This window comes from Schistocerca gregaria, chromosome 2, assembly GCF_023897955.1.
Source record: "Schistocerca gregaria isolate iqSchGreg1 chromosome 2, iqSchGreg1.2, whole genome shotgun sequence".
Classification (NCBI taxonomy): Eukaryota; Metazoa; Arthropoda; class Insecta; order Orthoptera; family Acrididae; genus Schistocerca; species Schistocerca gregaria.
In genome coordinates this window covers 445,564,939-445,578,286 of record NC_064921.1, presented here as the reverse complement: position 1 = coordinate 445,578,286, position 13,348 = coordinate 445,564,939, and the positions used below count along the sequence as shown (strand labels likewise).

At 37.3% G+C, this 13,348-nt stretch overlaps 1 non-coding gene across 1 annotated transcript; it reads left to right on the top strand.

Moving 5' to 3' along the window:
- The first annotated feature begins 5,357 nt into the window (after positions 1 to 5,357).
- Positions 5,358 to 5,444, top strand: Trnastop-uca (transfer RNA opal suppressor (anticodon UCA)). The gene has a single exon. It is a non-coding gene; the product is annotated as a tRNA-Sec (tRNA).
- The last annotated feature ends 7,904 nt before the right edge of the window (positions 5,445 to 13,348 follow it).

Below are 13,348 nucleotides of genomic sequence, written 5' to 3'. Positions count from 1 at the left end.
AATATCATTACTGCATTCTTCTGTTGAATGAATATTATCCTAGAAGATACACCCATAAGAAAGTACCATGAGTGCATTCATGCCCTTTCTAATACAAAAGTGTATTAACCTACCAGTTTACTTGATTGTGTTCATTGCATCATATTTCATATTCATGACAAGATAACAAATTACTAATAATAAGTACTAAATAAATATGATAAAAATTTCTAGTACTGCGAAAGTGATGTATTGACAGTTTCAGTGACCGATGGTCAAAACTCGATTGGCTAATTTAACATAAACAGTTCTGTTTATTTGTGGACCAAAGGACATGTAAGTGATTTCTCTGTCTGCAATATCTATATATTCATTAATGGTGAGACAGCAGCTACAACATTTATGATTACTTCAACTCTTGTATAATGAAATAGTGTATAATGATGTATTATTAAGTGGAGTGCATCTCCCTGGCATATATTTAATTTTTTCTATAAGTACCTTCATAATATGTATGTATTTAAATAAGCAACTGTTTAGTACTATTCATTTGATCCCATAAAAAGTTATACTGTAACTATCACAACAAATTTGTAAAACTGACTTGTTCCATGTCATGTAATTTAATCACAACATGGATCTATGACCACAAAATACATAAATAAATAATTAAGTGTATACAAGACATATAAAGATATCTGTCTTCATGGAGCTTCATTAAACATTGCATTAAAAGCTATATTATTTTGGAAAAATTATTGTAATTTTAGACTTATGGAACCTACTACAAGAAGCTAAAGGATGGAGCCAAGAACATACATAAAATCACGAAGTGCTTCTAAGACCACTAGCCAGTCACTCATTGATTGGTCTGATGTGACAGCAGAAGATAGAAAAAGGAAGCCGAAATTTTAAATTTTACATTTGAGAAATCGTTCACATTGAAGAATCATACAAACATACCATTGTTGAACCACTGCATAGACTCCTGTATGGAAGACATAGTATTAAACATCACGGGCATAGGGAAACAAGTGAAAGAGTTTAAAACAAATAAGTTGTGATGTCCAGATGGAATCCCAATTCTGTTGGACAAAGAGCTCTCTACAGCATCAGCCTCTTACTTACCTAGTATTTATTGCAAGCCTCAAATCTCTTGCGCAGCACAAAGTCCGAGATGGTGGGAAAAAATTGTCGGTGACTCCTGTCTGTGGGAACGGTAAGAGAACAGACCTGCAAAATTACAGACTAATATCCTTAATGTCAATTATCTGTACAGTTCTTGAATGTATTCTCAGTTCAATACAATAAATTTCCTTGAGACAGAAAAGCTTCTGTCCATGAATCAGCCTGATTTTAGAAAGTGTCACTCATGTGAAATACATCTTGCCCTTTTATCACATAACATCCTTTAGATTATGTATGAAAAGCAACAGATTCCATATTCCTCGATTTCTAAAATGTGTTTGAGACAGTGTTCTAATGCAAACTGTTAATGAAGGTATGAGCATACAGAACAGGTTCCCAGACATGTAAATGTACTGAAGACTTCTTAAGTAGCAAAACCCAGTATGTTGTCTTTGACAGTAATCGTTCATCAGAAATTCCCAAGAGATTTATTTTCTATGCACATAAATGATCTGGCAGGAAGGGTGAGAAACAATCTGGGGCTGTTTGCTGGCAGTACTGTGGTGTACAAGAGGGTGTCATTGTTGAGTGACTGTAGGAGGATACAACATGACTTTGACAAATCTCTGGTTGGTGTGATCATGGCAGCTATATTTAAGTGTAGAAAAATGTAAGTTAATGTGGATGAATAGCGAAAACCATCTCACAATGTTTGAATACAGCATTAGTAGCGTGCTGCTTGATACAGTCACAGAGATTAAATATCTAGGTATAACATAGCAAACCCATATGAAAAGAAATGAGTATGTAAGGATTGTAGTAGGGAGGGTGAATGTTCAGCTTTGGTTTATTGAGAGAATTTTAGGAAAGTGTGGCTCAGCTGTAAGGGAGATCACATACAGGACACTAGTGTGACCCTTTCTTGTGTAGTGCTTGAGTGTTTAGGATCTGCACCAGGTCAGTTTAAATGAAGACATCAAAGCAGTTCAGAGGTAGGCTGCTAGAATTGTTACTGGAAGGTTCAAACAACATGCAAGTATTGCAGTGATGCTTTGGGACCTAAAATGGGGGTCCCTCAAGGGAAGGTGATGTTCTTTTTTAAGAACACTATTGGCAAAATTCAGAGAACCAGCATTCAAACACGACTGCAAAATGATTACTCTGCCAACAACATACATTTTGCATAAGAACCATGAAGATAAGATAAAAGAAATTAGGGTTCTTATGGAGGCATATAGATAGTTGTTTTCCCTTGGTATGTTTGCAAGTCAAGCAGAAAAGGAAGTGGCTAGTAGTGGTACATGGTATCTTGTGCCACACACCATACAGTGGTCTTGTGGAGTACATACGTAGATATAAATATATTTTCTGTGTACATATCTATTCCATTGAAGTGGATAACTATCTCATTCTGCTACTAACTTAATGGTACAAGAGGCCTACAAACTGCTGAATCAAGGAATGCACTGTCAAAAACTTTCCAGTGAACAGTAAAGAGAAACAAGAAGATGTTTAAATATTTTGTAGCTCAGAAACAATACTTTTTTTTCAAAAAGTTAGGCTCCACTGTTCAGTTTGTGTTCTGTGGCATTAGTCATAAACAGTCTACCAGGATAATCAAAGTGGTCAAGAAACAGAGTTTATAAAATATTCCACAGGAGGATAAAGTGGAATGCAGATTAGTTGATCATTGACCCAGTTTTTGTAACTCTTGTCACTGTAATTTTTGTCTGGAAGATTCCCTAACTGGAGAAAATTAAACAATGGAAAATTCAGGATGAAATGATGGCATTATTATGGAAAGGATAGATTTCTGCTCACCATATAGAGAAGATGTTGAGTCCCAGACAGACACAACAAAAAGACTGCTATACATTTGAGATTTCAGCCACAAGGTCTTCATCTGAAATAGAAATTTATGCAAGCTCATAGCTGGAGAAAAGATTTTTATTTCCAATTTTGGTGTGTTATTTGATTCCAACAACAACAAAAAACTTTGATGTTTTAAATTATGTAACTCAATCTAATGTGCAAATTGTTATTGTTCCTAATTCAGCATCTTGAAGACAAATTTAAAATTATATTGGTCCTTTACCTCTGACAAGCAAACATTTTTAGTAGATGTATATTTTCTGCAGGTGTTAAGTGCATGAAACAAACATCAGGTAAAAAGAGATGACATAATTATAATTGCCTTCTTTCAAATTTTAGACTTTTTTACACTTCTGAAAGTAAGGTAGTCTTATAGAATGTACCTACATTTAAATTTAAATTAAGAAGACACCTTATGGATAAGTCCTTCTAGTCTCAGGGTGAATACCTGCAGAGTTGGCCTAATCAGTGACTGTCTTTGTAATTTTTTTTATTGTTTTTCCTATTTATATTCTAGTCTCTGTTTATATTATGTTCGCTGTAATTCATCTTCACTATCTAAGATGAGCAATGCACCAGTTTTCTTGTTTCTGTACCAATGGTTATTTTCAGTGGTTTATGTCATGATTATTTGAGCCGTATCTATTTCATTTTAATTCACCCTTCAAGCCTATATCACCAGATTGCTATATTTTTGTCATTGTCCTAATGTTTGTTGTATATCTATAAAGACGTAAACCTGACTTGTTCCACATCTTTGTAGTTCAGCACAATGTGGATTCGTGGAATTTGTAATAAATAAATATGGAAGTTTCTCTTAATATTGGGTGAATTGTGGACTGATTGATTTATTCACCTGTGGTACAGTATACATTGTATCGATGTGAATCTACATAATGGATTAACGTGTTACCTCAGCACAATAATACAGTTACTACTCCAAAATTTCACTATGCTCCTAACAAGGACATGTTCATCCCTTTGGCTTCTGTCAATGAGGAACTAGTTGGTAACAGTACTGAAACCAAATTCTTAGGACTTTGGCTGCAGAACAATGAAAAATGGAATAAACATATTGAACTAAGCAAAACATGTTACCTTCTTTGCTCACTAAAATCATGCTGTAGTGAGAAAACAGTAATAAATCCATAGCATGCCTACTTTCATTCTCTTCTTAGATATGGGGCCACTTTCTGGGGAACTCTAAAACAGCTAACAGCACTTTTAAACTGCAAAAAAGAACCATTAGAATCTTGTGGGGGTGCAAGCCCTTGTAAATCTCTTTTTAAGAAATCTGGTATTCCTCCATTATGGAAAAATTTTTATTCTTTAAAAATAAATGTAATAATGCACAAAAAAACTGGTCAAATAGAAAAGCTTCTACACAGTATATATATATATATATATATATATATATATATATATATATATATATATATATATATATATATATAACTTGTCCCCAAAGGTTGTTGATTGTTAATGTTTTCTTTGGTACACCATGTATAGAATGTATAGATGATTTTGGATTGCTATTTTAATGTGATATGGGCCTGCTATTAATTTTTATTGCCGTTATTTTGCTCTTCGGATGTGGACGGTTTTACGAGGAAGGGAGGCGAGGAAGGGTTAAGTTCCGGCAGTTTCCGAGATACCGAAAAATTCTTAGACCTGCGTGACTTTTTCCAGCACGAATACTGCACTTAAAGGGCAGCTTTTATGTCTCGTTGCTGGATGTGACTAAACTCTCCCTTCTCCCGATAATAAACAAATGGAGATTTCGCGGGCTTTGCATAGTCTGAAATACGTACATTGCACCAAGGCATCGCCTCTGGCTCCCAATCCAGTTTCAGAACATCAGATGAACTACCTAGTAGCGTAAAAAAAAAAAAAAAAAAAAAAACCATTTCGCAGAGGAGTTGATTAGGTTGCACATACACTGATATTCAAGCCCGAGTACAGTTATCAGGATGGTATGTACAATCTTCTACGAACCTACGAAGCACGTAGAAGATATTCGCAAACGAATCTGTAGTGGTAAAGTTCCTTTGTCACAAAACATGTGACCAATTATCGCATTTAATCAACGAGTCGTTATAGTCAGGACAAGCCGCGCGCCTTGCCGTCAAAGCTTCTCTGTGGGCGGCGCGCTTGTCAGCTTGCGCGGCTGGGGTGGCAACGGGGCGCAGTGATAAGACTGATAAATCTTTGGTTTTACACGCTTATTTCGAGCGAACAACTGCATGAATTTTCGTAAAGGGAAAATAAACTTATTTGCTTAGAAATTATATAAACTAAATAACAAAATTAGTCAAGTTCTCGCACTAACTTTGTATTCTTAGATTTCCTTTAAATACAGCGCTTTTTCGCGTACGTCCGCCCAGCTGAGCTCCGGTGGTCCGGTGTGCAGGCTTCAAACCTGTAGCTGACTAACGTCAGAGTGGTTCGATTCCACCTGCTGGGCGATAGTGAACAGTGTGTTATTAAATTCGATTTCTGTGAGTAAATTGGTGCATATTTTAATTTTATATTTTATGTCTATCCGTGCAATGTCAATGGTTTCTGTTCCATTTGCTGAGGAGAATGAAGGGCTAAAAATTCAATCTGGGTAAATAAAGTTTGATGAAATTAGGTTTTCTGTGTGGGATATGCTGCTGTTTTTGTTACCTCTATCCGTGCAACGTCAATGGTTTCTGTTCTATTTGTTGAGACAAACGGAAGGTTAAAAATTCAATCTGTGTGTGTTTATTTTGTTACCGTTACCGATACCCTTGTCACACCGTAAACACTACGTTCCTCCTTTCCTTTGGGCGGTGTAACGAGGAAAATTATTGACAAGCTCTACTAGAATATGTACTTAGTAGAGCAGTTTAATAGGACATAGATATCAGACATTCTACATACGCAATTTTAAAAGTTCCTTGAGCATTACTTTTCCTCTTAGCTCTAATCATTACTATTGAAACTCCACCTCCTATAGGCCTCAAACGCCTTTCTTTCCTTCATATCTTGAATGGTTCTATACAGGCCCCTATTAGTACATCATATGGCACAACTTCTCTACCATAATTCTTTTATTAACTTTCAGTTATTTATTCTTCTCTTGAATGGAACAGACATTTAAAAAAATTTTAAGTTGTCTGTATCACTTGCTCTTTGTTTCTGGATATGGTATTGGGCGTTGCCATCACTGATGAAAGTTGATGCCCATTCAATTAAATTTTTGTTTTGTTTCTTTCATCGACTGTAGTTTACAACTGTTTCTTTTACCAAATTTTTATCTTTCGGTCTAACATTCTAAGACATTTCAGAATAGCTTTCTTTAGTTCATCATACTCTATCAGGTGGCTCTCTTTATTATCATTTGATTTTGAAACTTATGCCTTGTCCCGAATGTACCAGTTAAAATCTGAAACATTATGCAGTTCATATGGTAGTACGGGAAAGTATTCACCAAATAGAATTTTGACAGTATCTTGTATTCAGATCTTTGCGAAATATCAGGCTTGTGCACTCGACGATAAGAATAATTTAACTATAAGGCGAGTGAGAAGTGGAACCAATCGCGTCATACAAAAACAAGGAGCAAAAACGCGTGGGTGTAAACGAGAACACATGCGCACCAGTAGGTTGGGTAAAGCGGTCAGCAGGCTTTGATTTACTGGTGGCACATACGTGGGACGATGCCTATATTCAGAAAGAAAAATCATCTTACATTAGCACAAATGCATTCGCAACAAAAGTGATCAGACAGTGGGAAAACTGATGAAAGAAGTGAAGAAGCAATGGGATAAATGATGGAATCAGTTTTTCAGCAGAAGTTTGAAACGCTTTGTGATCGAAACTTGGGTATGTAGTGTGAAGCTAAGTGCACCAGTACTCAGAGTGCATTATTGTCTCATACTGTTAATACATCTCATAATTTTTATTTTAATATTACGGTCATTACGGCCAATTTTCAGTTGTTAGTACACGATGAATGTCAGATACGTTACACTGAAATATTACATTTACGGCGATATCTTCAGTTCTCACTGCTGGACCGAATAATTTGCTTTTTCTGACATTTGCTTTTTGCTTTTTTTGTGTTACAAAATTGGAGCTTAATATAGAAATCCTTTGTTGCTGGGCCGCAAAACTGCAGCAAGTGTTGGAGGTCCCTAAACTTTTCAAGTAAGAGTGGGGCGAGATCTGCAACAGAGCGCAAAGGATATTATTTTGTTCATAACTGCACAAATTGATTTCTTGTAATGATAGATTGATATTAAAGCCACAATGCCAGATATTTTGTTGTATTTTAAGAGCGTGAAATGAAAGTAACCATCTTACCTTTGTACAAATAACCCGAAAAGAAGAATTCTCCAGAATTTAGTTCACTATCTGTATTCTTGGCTTCATGGGGACATGAGCCCACAGACAGGTTGATTTGCTGATGAACTCTCCCATACACCATTGTAAGATCTTTTGGAACTGAATAAGGGGTCCCAGTTCTTGTAGTAACAAAAGCTCCTTCACTGGCTGAAAGGCAAAACGACACTTCATCCTGTACAGAGGTGATAAAAAACGGTTCCAAGATATGTGACGTATTTGATCTACTCCATTGACATCAAAAGGAGAAGGTTTCACCCTAGCTGCAGAAAAATGGCTCAGCCAATGGTCAGGAATTTCAGCAGGTGTCTTATTGCTTACGAAGGACATACTACGATCACACTCCGTATAGGAGTCACCTCTAATGGGAAACGTTACTATAACAGAGTTCAATCTTCTTGTGTAATGTAAGAATTTGATAACAGTATAAGTTTTATTCTTCCCACTGCATGCATGGCAGAATATGTCCAGATGCTTGACATCTGGTTCCAGCTTTGTGAACAGAAAGCTGTGCAACATGGATGCAGTTCCGTCAGATTCTTTCCATCCAATGGTCGCATCATAAAGTAGAAAACAGAGTCACTATTAGAGAGGACATGAATACTAAAAAAATATAAAGATAATTGGCGCCTGCAAAAAAACCTCATCGATGGAAATGTTTGGCTTATTGAGATTTTCTTGAAAATTCATGACCATACTTTCATAATCTTTCTCTCTCATACTCCTAATTTTTGCGCCTTTCTTTATTCTGTGGGATGTTTCTTGTATAAAACATTTTCTGTCTGTAGCTGCATTTGTTCTCTTTGAAATTTCAATTGCGCTTCTTCATTTGTAGTGCTCTTCAGTCTCTGGGTAATGACTCGCATTTCTGCTCGAAATTTGTCACAAGTGCTGCAGGTATCGCATATAGAAAAACCAAATTTTATATTGAACTGTGAACCGATACATTTCTGTAATGCTGATAATATACGTCATGGAGCCCTTCTCTTTACACGTCTGATGCATTTTTCTAACATTCGAGTGCAGGGAGGTACAGTTTCTTAGTTACACTCTTGCTTAATGACTTGGCCTATATCTGAGAGACGATGTGCCGTTTAACTGCTTCAAACACCTCAGAGCATTTTCTGTTATGTAAGTAATCGTATTTCCCATGCATACCTTTCGGTGCTGCACCTAGTCTTTCGTGATATTTTCAAAATGCGTACTCTTCATGACGTGATGTCATGAATAGCAATAAAGGTTCACATGGCTCTGAGCACTATGGGACTTAACTGCTGTGGTCATCAGTCCCCTAGAACTTAGAACTACTTAAACCTAACTACATCACACACCTCCGTGCCCGAGGCAGGATTCGAACCTGCGACCGTAGCAGTCCCGCGCGCCTAGAACCACTAGACCACCGCGGCCGGCTAGCAATAAAGGCTTTAATATATCCCGGTCATGTTTTGAGCATCTGACACGCACTTCATAAGAATACGCTTTGCTATGGAACCTTGCGTGGTCCAGATCTTGTCTAGGTCTACGCTGTTTCATTGGGTTTATAAACATCAGGCCAAATAAATAGGAATTCTGCTCATCATAACTTCTCATTTCATTAAATTATTTAAGAATTTGTGATCTCTGTTCGGTAGACATAGTTTCAAAGCACTTTAATTCCTTACACTTGCGTTCTGGGCCGGCCTCGTGAGATTTATGGTGACATCCGTTTCTGCAAAGCAAAGGGAAGTTTTAAAGTCCTTGTTTGAATTTGTAGATGTAGAATGCTGTGTCTCCATTACCTCGAACATTCTGCCGTAGCTTTTTCCCTTTTTAGAAGACTTCTCTGTGTTAGATGCATTTTGAACGTCATCTTCCACACTTTTCATATTGTCATCTTGTAAATAAACAACATCCACAGAATGATAATAATGAGAACAAAAGACTGAGAACAAAAAAAGGAGGGTTGCTAAAAGAGTTTGCTAGGAAGTCAGGATTAAAGGAACAAATTTGGAAACATGCGGGAATGAAAATCATCATTTTCCCCTACGGCACAATTGACAGCTAGCATTGTTTCCGTTCAAAGGTTATTTTCAGACCATTACTACACAACGACTTGCAGTGTTCTTGCCGTATAACGCTGTATACGCATTCTAAGGTACGTATTTTCAGCTATGCATTGCCATTCCTGACTCTCGACAAAAATGTGGCATCCATCATTTTTGCCCCTTCAAGTATTAATTGTTCAAAAAAATGTTCAAATGTGTGTGAAATCTTATGGGACTTAACTGTTAAGGTCATCAGTCCCTAAGCTTACACACTACTTAACCTAAATTATCCTAAGGACAAACACACACACCTGTGCCCGAGGGAGGACTCGAACCTCCGCCGGGACCAGCCACACAGTCAATGACTGTAGCGCCTTAGACCACTTTTTTTATATAATTTTTGTTCGTTTTCGTTCGTTGTATCTGCTCGGGGCGGATGATGAAAGACACCCATTTCAGTTTGCTGTTGATCCATTAACTCAGTTCTTATATTACAGAGGGCAGCTAGCCCTCTGACCAAACACGCTGAGTTACCGTGCCGGCCTATTTTTTAGTCAGATCCCAGGACCCGTATAATTTCGAATTCATTCTGTATTTTTCTAAGTTTTGTAGTGGTTGTTAAAACAATTTATTTCACCTGACACGCCACGGCTTTCCCTACTAACTCTACCCCCGTGGTGAACAAGTAAACCGTTTCTATAACTGTATGGTGACTTACGCGTTTCTGCAAAGCGAAGGGAAGTTTTAAAGTCCTTTTTTGAATTTGTAGACGTAGAATGGAGTGAAATTCTCCTTCATTTTCCAGCTATATGGCTTTCTTTAAGATGAGAAGTAGTCAGAATCATTACAAATTGGGAACCCATTAAACATCACATCAGAAGTAGTGACGGTTGTTCCAAAGCTCTGAAGTTATTTTGAAATGATCCTGATGACACTGAAAGATAGTTAACCTCGGCCATATATTCAACATTTTTCCTTTGTTCGTGCCGTTCTTTTAGAATGTTCTGACTTTTTAGAACGCTCTGATGTTAGTATAATAGAAACTTTTGATGCAGCCAAGACTGATTAGTAAAACTGAGAAAAGAATGAAATATTTTGGTAGCGGAGCAAATAAAGTTTTTGATAAGTTCACTGTTTCAGAAAACGCCTTCAAGATAATCTTACGCGATTTTAACTTGAATTTAATTGCAAATGGCAGTACAACTTTGGATGACGCTTTGTCTATGGTCCAAACTAAAATTTAAGCATTTTCAAGAAGTAATTGATTTATTTCAGTTAGATGATGTAGTCGGTCTTTGTGGACGAGCGGTTCTAGGTGCTTCAGTCCGGAACCGCGCCACCACTACGGTCGCAGGTTCGAATCCTGCCTCGGGCATGGATGTGTGTGCGATGTCCTTAGGTTAGTTAGGTTTAAGTAGTTCTAAGTTCTAGGGGACTGATGACCTCAGATGTTAAGTCCCATACTGCTCAGAGCGATTTAGATGATGTAGTTGAAAATTGTTTGTATGATGAACATTGCAATGAAGAAGATATTTTGAATCAAGGGTTGTGCATGGAAGGGAACGAACCTTGAGAGCCAAAAATGTTGAGGTTCCAAATTTGCTAAAAGCAGTTGAGTTTGTATTGAGAATTACTCCTAGCTCAAACGCTGAGGCAAAAAGCATTTTTTCCCTAACGAACCGTAAATAGACCGAATTGCGCAACAAGCTTATGAAAACAGAGCTGCAAGTAGCAGTGAATTTTACTTGTCGCTGTACATAATGCTTTGCATATGTAAAATCGAATGAATCTTTACAAAAAGAGGCAAATACTGTTAATAAATACAAGCAATATTGTAAAAGAAAACATGCATGCACATTATAAATGTATTCCTACTGCTCTCAGCAAAAAAGAATCCTATCTGAAATGCTTATTTTGTAGGCTTCTTTCTCGATCCCTTATTTTGCCAATAAAAAGTTGGCAACCGTAAAGTGTTAGAATATTCATCCTAACCATTGAATTTTGATATCGCCATACTTTCACATATTGCCACATACAAACAGAATCTTTAGTTGGTGTACTTTTTCTGTCCGTTTAAGAGATTACAGGAGCCACAAGTGTCTGTTTTAAAGATTTTCCCCTTCTTAGAGAAATGTTGCGAAGTAGATTGACCTAAGAGGGGACTACCCCGAAAAATAAGTTTTCCTTTCGTTTTATAGTTTCACTACTGACACCAGCCTGAAACATTGCACGTTCCCCCGAACAGCACTAGAGAAACAGGCAGAACGAGATTTGGAAATGAGAACCAGCCAAATAAAGCCAACGGGCGAGGGTAACTCGTAACAATATCAGCGACTTTCTTTTTTATTTCATTCGCATATGGAGATAGGGAATACGGTTGTCTATGGTAGGGAAACTGGGGCACAGTGGGCACATTTTTTTACTTTAGGATGTTTTGCGATGAAATTTGATAATATTTGTGGATGCAGGAAGCCTATCCCATCTATAGCGGCCGTCACGAAAACAGGCACCTGAAGGTCATCTCACCATTTTACAGCTTTGCCAGTTATTGATTATTTCAAATGTTATTAAAAATTCCGGGAAAATATTAAACATCTCTATTTTTAATGTGGAATATGATGCAGTACTTTTTAAAAGAAAATTCTTGCCAGCTGCTACAGAAACAAAAATAAAGAAAATAATAATACAAGTAATTTTGAAGAAAAACAATGTTTTGCTTGAACCTGTTGATAAAATCTATAGATTCATGTGATACATATTTTATCGCGAAAACAAAATTATTGCGAGATAATAAATAAAATACCGTAAGAGTTATGAAGCTGTTCCGCCTGTAACGAAAATTTTGTTGCTGATGAATGTGCATTTGTTCGACCTTGTAGAAACTTCCAGAGTGAAAGTTGTTAAAAAAACTATAAAATTAATTTTGATAACGTGTGAGACATCATATTGTATCGCAACACCCATTAATGCATTTTATTTGCGAGAGACTCAGCGCGCCACAGCGAGAGGGTACTTGCATGGCACCCAGAGGATTTTTGTTCTATCAGCTTGCTTTAGCACGACCGAGAATATTCCCTACTTCAGGAAAAATTTTTATCTGCAGCTCTTACTGATCCTTTGCCATTGCAACCATCACCCAGATAGCCGATATACACTATAGAAAAGTAACTGTAAGTACTTTCAGGCCACTACTTTCGTTGAAGAAGAGCAAAATACATGTGTGCATATGGTTTTGTGACAGCCTAGTTTATCCAAGTATATTACAAGACTGCTGCCTTGTACACAACGCTTCGTGAATACGATTTTAACTCTGCAGCGGAGTGTGCGCTCATTCTGGAAACATCCTCCACGCTGTGGCTAAGCCATGTCTCCGCAATATATTTTCTTCCAGGAGTGCTAGTTCTGCAAGGTTCGCAGAAGAGCTTGTGTGAAATTTGGAAGGTAGGAGACGAGATGGTGGCAGAATTGGGGACGGGTCGTGAGTCATGATTGAGTAGCTCAGATAATGAGGGTTAGCTACCCTCAGTAATAAAAAAACTGATTGAATGGATCAACGAAGAACCTGAACGCGTGTCATCGGACATCCACCCCGAACAAATTCAACGAACAATATAGAACAAAATTAGATGAAAAATATGGTAGAACACTTGCCCGCGAAAGGAAAAGGTCGCGAGTTCGAGTCGCTGTCCGGCACACAGTTTTAATCTGCCAGGAAGTTTCACAAAGCTTCGTTCTTGCAGCTGCAATGTCTCTGTCCACCGTTAGACTTACTAAATCAAAAACTAAGTCATCAGAGAAGACAGAGAAAAGAGATTTTTTTTCACCGAGATTTTTCTTGGCGTGGGAAACCCTCATCAGCCGAGGTATCTAAGCACAGTTATACGCACTAACTTTCTTTCAAAATCGTCAATTTCCGTAGATTTCCGTTTACATTTATATCCCTCTCTTGAAGACTCAAAACAATTTTAGATTGTTTT